An 11,095-nucleotide genomic window follows, 5' to 3' on the forward strand; every position below is an offset into this window, starting at 1 on the left:
AGTTCTCCTTTATCATTCAAACACTAATGAAATTGAGAACATTTTTTTCCCAATTCATCATTTCAGTATGTTATATCTTTCTTGTAATCTCATAATATTACTCGATTCTAGAACAAGAATTTATCTAATCTGATAAAGTATCCAGCTTGGTGCTGTTACTGAGGTAACACCACTTGGAGAAGGTGCACCATCCCTCATAAAATTCAGTGTGCGTTAGCCACAGCGAGATCTTATTTATGCTGTGAATACTTCATGTCATTTTGAATATTTAGTCAGGGTTTACTTGTAGTGGAAAGTATCCGCATGCCACGTTCCCGTGACACCTGCAGTGCAGAAAGACCTTAGACGTTGGAAGATAGTCTAGTGAGCAATGAAGTTCTCTCTAAAGTATAAGTAAAGTATGAGATTCGATATGATTGTGGATGAGGATCCTTTTTTATAAACTACAATAACAACATGTGGAGTTGATCGTTTCTTATACAAGACCTTAAAATAATCAGAATGTTTTTGTTTAATATTTTAATATTGAAACGTATAATAAAATTAATTCAATTGACCTATATTATCTTTCCTTAGTAAATCCATTAAAACATGAATAAATATGATCGTTGAAGACTATATTCTAACTTGAACATATTGTATTACATATTATTGTCTATGAACCCCCTTGTGTATATTAGATTTAATAATACTGTACTGAAACAGCACTCACCCTATGCAGGTTGAAATTTCCAAGCGGGTATGACATTTAAAAGCGGTCTCCAGTTTCATGTATATCCTCGTCAGGGGGATGACACGTTAGGCTTTTGCAGTTCTTGTAAGGAGGTGTTGATATCCTTCATACAACGCCTGCTATTTCTAAATGGTCACTCATCTGGTACTATTATATCTATTATTTTATATGATTTCATTATATCAATTGTTCCATAAACTTAATGTTTTGCTTACATGTTACACTTCAAAGATGTAAGTAATATTGCTAGAAAGCGATTATGAAGTCAATATTCTCATAACAGTAACTGTACTTCTGAATTTTTTGAATGAAAGTAAAATCCAAATAAATCATTCAAGACATCAAAACACTATTACATGTATGCAATTTAATATCGGACAAGTAACTGGTGCTCATATAGACTGAAAAAGAGAGTTATGTATCCAGAGACGAGGAGATTACCACCAGAGTCTGTCACCATTAGGTTTGTCATGACTGATGAAGAGAAAGATGAAAAAAGCGATGATAAGGAGAGTGAAAAAAGGTGCAACTCTGTAAACAGTTTTGAACTTTGTATTTAGGTGTTTGTACGAAGCCACATCACTGCTAATGTGATTTCTGTTTGATATGAACACAAACGTATTTTGGGGATATTTTACCGCTACAGAAAACAATTGCATTCTGAAAATGTAAAAAGAAGCCCTCACAGAAAAACACAAGTCTGTTATTGTCAGTAAAGATTGTATTTTCAATATGCGATATGAGAATTGTGTGGAGCCACTTGTGATCTTAAACCTCAGGTTATGCGTTTACCTTTATCAAATCATTGTTTCCTGAATTACTGAATATTTACTTTTTGAAAAGATGCACTTTATGTTACCCATCAGCGATGCATATGTAACATCCCAGTTTTCCAAAGGGGAGGGGGTTAATATGATTTATTATAAACATTACTCATCGCTAGATAACCATAGTTTCATTTTCTTCTAATGTATCTTCTTCGCATGATTATTCAGTCATTCTGCATGAAAATAAATGTTTCTAAATTTTCACCTGGTTGTTTTGAGCTGGCTCTTGTTAGTTCGCTTTTTCATTAATTCTACAAACCGATTCCAAATATTTTTTTATTATCGTGATCACGGGTATGTGGTCAGAATTCCAAACAAATGCTGAGCATAGTAATTGTCTGTATTTTTGAGATGAGTTGTTTTCATTGATTGAGATTGTCGGACTGACTTCCTCATCTTGGTTGTTATTGTCACAACGTTTCGGCCGTTTTGCCCTCCGGCCTTCGTCAGGTGAACGGTTTGTTAGGAGTCTCGAACCCAACCCTTTATTATTATTACGGGGGTACCGTGTTCGGACTCCAGCTAGGTTTTGGGACATAGTTACTGATTCTCTGTTTTTCAATGTTACTTTTTCACTGCCTTCGTTCAGGATTGAACTCAGCACCTTTGGGTAACTGTAAACTTTGATACAACGTCTAGGACCACTAGCCATATGTCACTTAGTTGGTTTTTGTTAATGTTAAACCTATGTTGTTATTCAAGGTTTTCTCTCTCTATCAGAGGTGTCCAAATTGCATTCAGCTCTATGCTTGGTTTGCTCAGTAGGTTGTTATATCCGAGCATGTGAGCTGTTTCTTTAAGTTTTCTCACTTTCCAGTGGGTCTCTCTGTTTATTATTTTTACTTCATCCCATAGGGGCGATGATCCCCCCTCTCTATCCAGACATGGTTCGCTATACCCGATTTTTCCGTCTCCCCTTTAGTTACCGCTTTTCGGTGTTCTTCCACCCTTACTTTAAGGGGGCGGCATGTTTCACCCTTGTAAACCTTTCAAATCAAGAAGCTCACAAAGCTCAAAGACCAGAGGATTGTAACATCAAAACACCGCTCACCTGGGAAAGCGGTCATCAACCTCAGCAGCCGCCAACTGAGTCACTCAGAGGAAGCAGTACTAAATAAAGGTCTCAACTTCGCAACAACAACCAAACGCGTTCCATTCTTAGATATCATAACACACATGGAAGATATAGCCCTTAGAATCCCATCAACCCAAGGTGATGAAATAAGATGGAAAGTGAGACAAGTACTCGAGAAAGCCAAGCCTCCTAAATCAAACATCTCTCGGGAAGATAGGCTGGCTATAAGAAACCTACAGGGTGACAGCAGTATAATAATTCTGCCAGCAGACAAAGGCAATGCTACTGTGGTGATGGACATGTCAGAATACTCTGAAAAAATGGCAGGCCTAATCGCAGATGGTAGCTACGGTAAAATAAAGAAGGACCCAACTTTGAAAACCGAAAGAAAGCTGTTACAAATCCTTACGAAAAACAAGGAACACATCGCTCCGATGAGATATAGACAGCTGGTCCAGCATTACAGTAAGCTACCACATATGTACGGTCTCCCCAAGATACACAAAGACGGTATTCCACTCAGACCCTAGTGAGCTGCCGAGGCTCAGCATGCCACCCACTGAGCAGGTACCTTGTGGATATAATAAACCCATTAGCAGGCAAGTCAGCAACACATGTAAAGAATTCTGCCCACTTCACGGAACTGATCAAGAGAGCACCCATCAGTACAAACCAAATGGTAAGCCTAGATGTGGTTAGCCTGTTCACTAAAGTCCCAACTAGTGAGGCATTAGCAGTAATTCAAGACAAACTAGCTGCGGACCTCTCCATAGAAGAGCGCACATGTGTACCATTGCCAAACTTAATGGAAATGCTGACATTCTGCATAGAAACAACCTACTTCAGAATGGGTACTGACCTATATCGACAAGAGGAGGGACTAGCTATGGGCTCGCCATTATCACCAGTGATGGCGAACATATACATGGAATACTTCGAAGACATGGCCTTAGGTTCAGCTCCCTTAAAGCCCACCATGTGGCTAAGATACGTTGATGACACCTTCATACTCTGGCCCCATCAGGAAGACATCCAGGCTGTCCTAGATCATGTGAACTCAATAAGACCATCGATACAGTTCACAATGGAGAAAGAAAAAGATAACCAACTGGCCTTCCTTGATATACTCATATCACGCACAGAGCATGGGGTTAAGACATCCGTATATCGCAAGCCTACCTTCACCGGACAATACCTAAACTTCAACTCCCATCACCCATACAGTATCAAACATGGAATCGCACGCTGCTTACAACATCGAGCAGAGACAATAAGTAGCGACACCATTACATACCACCAAGAAATGGTCAGGTTGAAGAATACCCTCCGTCGTAACAACTACCCCGATAGCATACTATCCACCAGACGTGTTAATAGTATAAGAGAGGAGAATGAAACCCAAAAACCTCCAACGGTCTGCCTACCATACATACGAGGCATCTCCGAAAAGATTAAGAGAATATGTGCCCCCTACAACATCAGGACGGTATTCAAAAGCGAGTCAACACTCAGACGACACCTGGTACGAGTGAAGCCCCGCATGGATGAGAACATGACCAAAAACTGCATATACTCCATCCCATGCAGTTGCAGAAAGGTTTACAAGGGTGAAACATGCCGCCCCCTTAAAGTAAGGGTGGAAGAACACCGAAAAGCGGTAACTAAAGGGGAGACGGAAAAATCGGGTATAGCCAACCATGTCTGGATGGAGAGGGGGGGGATCATCGCCCCCTATGGGATGAAGTAAAAATAATAAACAGAGAGACCCACTGGAAAGTGAGAAAACTTAAAGTCACAGCTCACATGCTCGGACATAACAACCTACTGAGCAAACCAAGCATAGAGCTGAATGCAATTTGGACACCTCTGATAGAGAGAGAAAACCTTGAATAACAACATAGGTTTAACATTAACAAAAACCAACTAAGAATTGTCCTAGTGACATATGGCTGAGTGGTCCTAGACGTTGTATCAAAGTTTACAGTTACCCAAAGGTGCTGAGTTCAATCCTGAACGAAGGCAGTGAAAAAGTAACATTGAAAAACAGAGAATCAGCAACTATGTCCCAAAGCCTAGCTGGAGTCCGAACACGGTACCCCCGTAATAATAATAAAGGGTTGGGTTCGAAACTCCTAACAAACCGTTCACCTGACGAAGGCCGGAGGGCAAAACGGCCGAAACGTTGTGACAATAACAACCAAGATGAGGAAGTCAGTCCGACAATCTCAATCAATGAAATGCTGAGCAGGATAACATACACACACACGCACATACGAACGCACATAGACACAAATATATATATATATATATATATATATATATAAATGTACCTATTTGTGTGTGTATGTATATAAATGTTTATATATATATAATTTGTACATAGTATATAGACAATCTATATAAGGAAAAATATCAACAATACAAAATATATAGTGATGTATGTAGTTATTTATCTATTCACTAAGGGAAATACATCAATGGGACGAAGCTTAAAACACACACACACACACATATATATATAACTATTTAATTTACTCACATAAAATTAATATACGAAAGTATAAATTTATGCGTAAAATTTAAGTATTTACTTCAAAAGTGCTCAATACATAGGTAGAGCTAGTTAGTAAGTTATAAAATATATACACTGAATATTCTGCGTTTCATCCACTCTAGGACTCTTCAGATTTTTTAAGATGCTGACTGTCCCTTTACATGCAATTGTTTGAGTGTTTCTTGCACAGTTCGTGGGTTATGTTTGTAAGGTATATTTTGAAATTCCTTCTCATGAGTCCAATTACTCTTATAATTATTAGAACTATGGAGATCTTCCTAAGATTGCAATTTCTTTTCATATCATGCTTTAGACATGGTATTTCGTTATCTTTTCCCCCCTCGCAACTGTGTTAAACACAGCATCATTGAGGACACTAATTTCTACTAAGGTTGTTTCTTTCTCCTTCTTGTCCCGTATCACTATGACACGTTTTATAGCTTTGTTTTCTAGATGCGTAGCTGTTGGGATTAGTCATAATGGATTTCCAACTGTTCTTTCTGGTATATGTTGCCAGGACTTGCTGTTGCATTCAAAAATTCAATTTCTTACAGATGGTCCAGTTGAGATATTTACACACTCCATTGTGTCGCATCGAATATTAGTTGTCCCGAGCAAAACGTTACAGTTGGATGTCAGATGGCTCAACACCCTCTACTTCTGTGGTAGAACCTGAACTTGCTGTCATTGATGAGACCATTCATTTTCTTTAAAGCATTGCCATTAGCCATCAAGTCTTGATCTTTGGGCAGCCATTATAAGCCTAAATTGGAGCGATTCTATTTTTAACTAATCTATAGTGTCTTACTCATCTGTATAGTCCTGGGTGAATTCATCAAGAAAAACCTTTGTAAACTTTTAGTTTACCTCTTCTTCAATTTTTTTTTTTTTTTTTTTTTTTTTTTTTGCAATGGTGTATTTTTTTTTGTCTTGGTGTATTTTCAGCGAGTCTTTTGGACTATTTTCGGAGATGACTTGTTTTCTGATTCTGTCTCAATTCTCGGACAGTCTTGTCCAAAATATTTGGCCAGTTTTGTGATCGATGTTGTTCTGATGACTCTAGTTTCATGATGTTGGTGCACCATTTCGAAGTTTGGATTTTGGGATCTCATCAGATATTGCCTGGTGCTCATGATAATCACATGATACTGATAATCAATCTCTGAGAGACGCACGCCTCCTATTCCTCTGAGCAGATATGGTCTAAGCAGACACTGGTTTCTATATGTTATTGTGTACAGTGTTAACATTTTCCACGTTTTAGTGTTCATTTTGTTTATGTCCTTTTTCGCCAGTCGACAATGCCAAAGTTGTATGTTATCATAAGCATAGTTAGTTGGTTAATGGCAGTAATCTTGTTTTTGTATGTATTTTTCTACGTAGAGTATATATTCACTGCCAATTTTTTCTTTAATCTTGGCATGCTTAATTGAATTGTCCTCTTCCGTGTCAAAATATTTGTTATTTCCCTGCTCTTCTCAGCCCTTGATGTCAGTATCTTCATCAAACTGTATGTTTTTCATCTGGACATTCTTCGTTGCTCTGATGAAGCACTTGGTACATTTGTTCAAACCAAACTTCATTCCAATATCTCAAGAGAATTTATGTAAGATCTGCAAGAGTTGACTTAAGTCAGAGTCTGAGTTGGTATACAACTTGAGGTCATTCATAAAGAGCAGATGATTGACTTTTTTCTATGGGTCTTATTGTCAGCCCTGGCTTAGATTGTAGTTTTTTTTAGTAACTTGCTTAACGGATCTATCGCTATATATATATTGACGTTAGTGATTTTTACAGTTCTCTGAGTGTAGCTTAATGCCATGGTTGTTTGCCACATTTTTATAGGTACAGTCATGATCTTTTTGATTGCTGGATGGATTTTATATAAATCTAGGCACCGCAGTAGCCAAATGAGCATGAGCCGTTCATGGTTCCAGTGACATACCACGAATGACTCACGCTCATGGCTGCTGCGGCATCAGATCGTCGAGCATGGTCAACCTCAATTCGAGATGTGACTAACGCAATGAGTGGAGCCGGCTCAACTGATCAATGGTGATAGCCGAAACAAGTACAAGTAAGTAATATAGTGGTTTTGAGTTCTTTGTCATTATTTTCCGGAGTTATTTCTATATTTTATTTTTATGTACGTGAAGATGTGTCTTGGTGACACCCTTCTACTAATTGGCGATCTCATTAAATTTACATTTAACGGTCCCTTGGATACCCTATTATTTTCGAATTTAAGAGATTTCTGCACCTGCAACATTGGTCCTGAAAATTGATAGCTCCTGATTATGAATTGGTGAATGCCGATTCACACTCTTACAAGTTTGTGACTCCACAGTCAAGTCCAACAAAATGGTAATGTTGACTACAAAAACCACATGCAAACTCGGCACGTCCTCCTATAAGTGATGGTCCTTTTGTGAACCTGGAAACTGATGATTACTCAGACATCACACAAATCGCACATTTTAAGTAACGTCGCTGATTAAATAATGATGGTGAAATTCAGTAAATCATGATTCCTGTAGGAATTATTAGACAACAGCAGCAGGCGAGAACACTCGCACAGCACAAAATGGAAAACGACACAATAACACGAAATTCGACTATGCTTGCATTAGTAAATTTTTAGGCAGATGATCCCACACTTTGGTTCGTATATGTGGAAGATCAATTTTATGCTCAAAGAAAAAAAATAATAAATAAAAAAAATAATCTTTCTTTCCCAGTCATCTAATATGCCAGTACATCAGTGACATGTAACACAGACCTCCTTACAAACTAGCAACACTGGTCTCAATAAAGTAGCAATTTATGCTAATAATTACTCAAAAATCGAAAATTAAACAACATGGTTTTCCTACGAATCGGATTCCAATTACAGCAAAACCGTGTTCCTATGGATTAGTGGTTGCAAAGTCAGTATGTTAGACAATTTGCCAACCAACAGGATTTTACTGACATTGTTGCCAGCAGTGATTATCAATGCCTGTTTTATGCCGAATCTCATGAAATTCACAATACAATGTGCATAGATGTTCTCACGTAAACCACAACCACACTGAACACATTGGAGATACCGCCATTTTGTTCACATGCAGAATTTAATAACGCTCTCCATCGGGGCCAACTATGCTGAACACCTTTAGAACGAGCTCATTACAAGCACCTCAAATTCTTAAGCAATTCTGGTACATTTTCACGCATGCATAAGAGATCTTCTTACAAGTAAATCACACTCTTACGCAATGCTGATACATTACAGACTCACTTGTACTAGGACTCTGCAGACTCACTAGCAGACTATATGGATCTACAACAGATCGCAGCAAATGAGAGGAATGATGAGGAATTATTATTTATAACATTCTGCTTTCACTCAGCTCCTCAGTATACTCCGAATGAACACGAACGTCTATAATATACCTCTCAAACAAAGATGGTTCATTTCTTTCAAAATTGCACCATTTATAACACCCAGGCAACCGCGCAACACAAGAGTTGATGATGTCATTTTTCTTTGAGACTGCCATCAACCAAGATATAGCCTTCAAACAGGATCGGCTACTGCCACGCCTAATGACACAGCGCTACCTAGTGCTACAACTTCTACCAAATCTGGCAGACACATAAACTGTTCACTCCAATTTTGCTACCTACAGTCAATGAAATATTTGCAGCATTTTTATTCTTTCTTCTTAGATCGACTTTTTATCTAGGAGAAGAGTAATGTAGAAACCGCTACGTAAACTAGAACAAATCTCCGGCAGGAACATTTTCATAGCGATCACTGATTTCAATGCCCATGCGTACGAAAAACGCACAAGCAGACAATGTCGTAATGTGACCACTCACACCCATAGAAGAAAAGGAACCACATTACGTTTCCTCATATAGAAGTATCGCAAACTGGCAGGAATGCTCAAGAATATTGCTATATAAAAATTTGCCTCATAAAATCAAATCATTTTCCCTTCAAACTCTCCAAACTCTCAACCACAGCACTTTTTGAAGAAAACTCCATCCTTTAGATGTAAAACATCCATCATGAACTTAATGTGCACTACAGTTGACTAATACCCATCATGGAAAGTTACCACATCGAACGAGAATTTAATTCTTCTTTGTTTAAACAATTTTATTTCAAACTTCTGTCCTTACAAGATGAACACAAACACACTTTATCCTCTAAAAATTAATCACATTAATTCCAAGCCATGCATGGCACTCTGGGCATAAAAATCAGTAATTTAAAACCTTGTGCTGTTCTCACAAAATCCTCATATAGCTAACCCTGCATAATGAACACTCATTACAAGAAAATAATTATGTTGGAACGATTTGGACTAATATTCCTAACACGTAAATAAAATTTGTGTATTTCATATTAATACAGTGATTTCGAGTTCTTTGTCAGGTGTCATTATTTTCCAGAGTTATTTCTATTATTTTGATTTTATGCACTTGAGGATGTACCTTGGTGACATCAGCGATCTGGTTAAATTTACCTTTAACGGCCCCTTGGTTTCCCTACTATTTTTGACTTCAAGAGATTTCTGTACCTGCAACTTCGGTCCTAAAAATTAATAGTTCCCGATTATGAATTGGTGAACATCAACTCGCACTCTTACAAGTTACTGACTCCACAGTCAAGGCTAGCAAATTGGTAACCCTGACTACAAAAGCAACATGCAAACTCGGCACATCCTTCTACATGTTGTAACCTCTGGCCATGAGATCGGCGATCACAAACGATCTCATCAAATGTCTATTAAATAAACACTCACTCACTGCTTTTACACTGCTCGAGCTGCTTTTTTATTTACAAACAAACAAACAGTGAGCTTCGAATTAATCCCAGCTGAGCAGCACTTACAACAGTGCTCTACCCAAAGAGGGATGCTTAAAATGTATAATCATCCACATACAGTACTGTTTCGATGTATCCTAGCTCATCAGTGTTGCTAAACCAACACCTCACACACACACACACACACACACACACACACACACACACACACACACACACACACACACACAGAGTGTCAACAAAAAGAAAGTCTGCACTTTGTAATTTTGTCAAAAACTGCAAATTTAAGCTAAATTTAATGAAACTGTTTAAACAATCTATACCTCATTTGATTCGCTTTTTATTCTTCTTTAATTTTACCTGTTCATATTGGACTTTTAATTGAAATATTCTAGTGTTGACGTCAATTAAAATAATAACTTCAAATTGAGGAAGCAAAAAGAAAGTCCGCAGCAACAAATTCACTTAAAACCAGCTTAAATTATATGTCCCTAAATCAGTTTAAAATATCCATCAACAGGCAACAAACATCTCTAATCGTAATTGTTGTTGTTTCATATTATACAACGTAACATTTAGTCCATATGCCATGCCTTTCTCTTAGTGATCATCAGGAACTCATTAATCCCCACCTTTCTGGTTTATTCAATCGAGAAATCAGCTGCAGATTGAAATGTGATGAGAAGACAGTACGGAAGACTGTGCAAAGACACCAAACCACAGATAGTTCGTGATACCCCTGAATCTGGTCATACTAGAACTACTTCTAACAGGGAAGACAATGCTATCAAGATCCGCAGCCTAAGAAATAGATTTGAAACGGCTCCCCAAATTCAATAACAGTGCAATCTTGTTAAAAAGTGCTCTCTTTCTACTGTCAAGAACAGATTAAAGAAATTTAATTTGTGAGGATATGTTGCAAGACACAAGCCAATAATTTCTGTAAAAAACAGAAAGCGCTGTCTAGATTTCGTCAGATGCAGTGAAGATCATGACTCTTCATATTGGTCAAAAGTGCTTTTTAGCGACGAAAGCAAGTTCAATAGGCTAGGCAGTGATGGTGGTAGGCAGTACGTCCGTCAGAGGA

Source organism: Euprymna scolopes, chromosome 3 (genome assembly GCF_053919585.1).
Source record: "Euprymna scolopes isolate OS-2025 chromosome 3, ASM5391958v1, whole genome shotgun sequence".
Lineage (NCBI taxonomy): Eukaryota > Metazoa > Mollusca > Cephalopoda > Sepiida > Sepiolidae > Euprymna > Euprymna scolopes.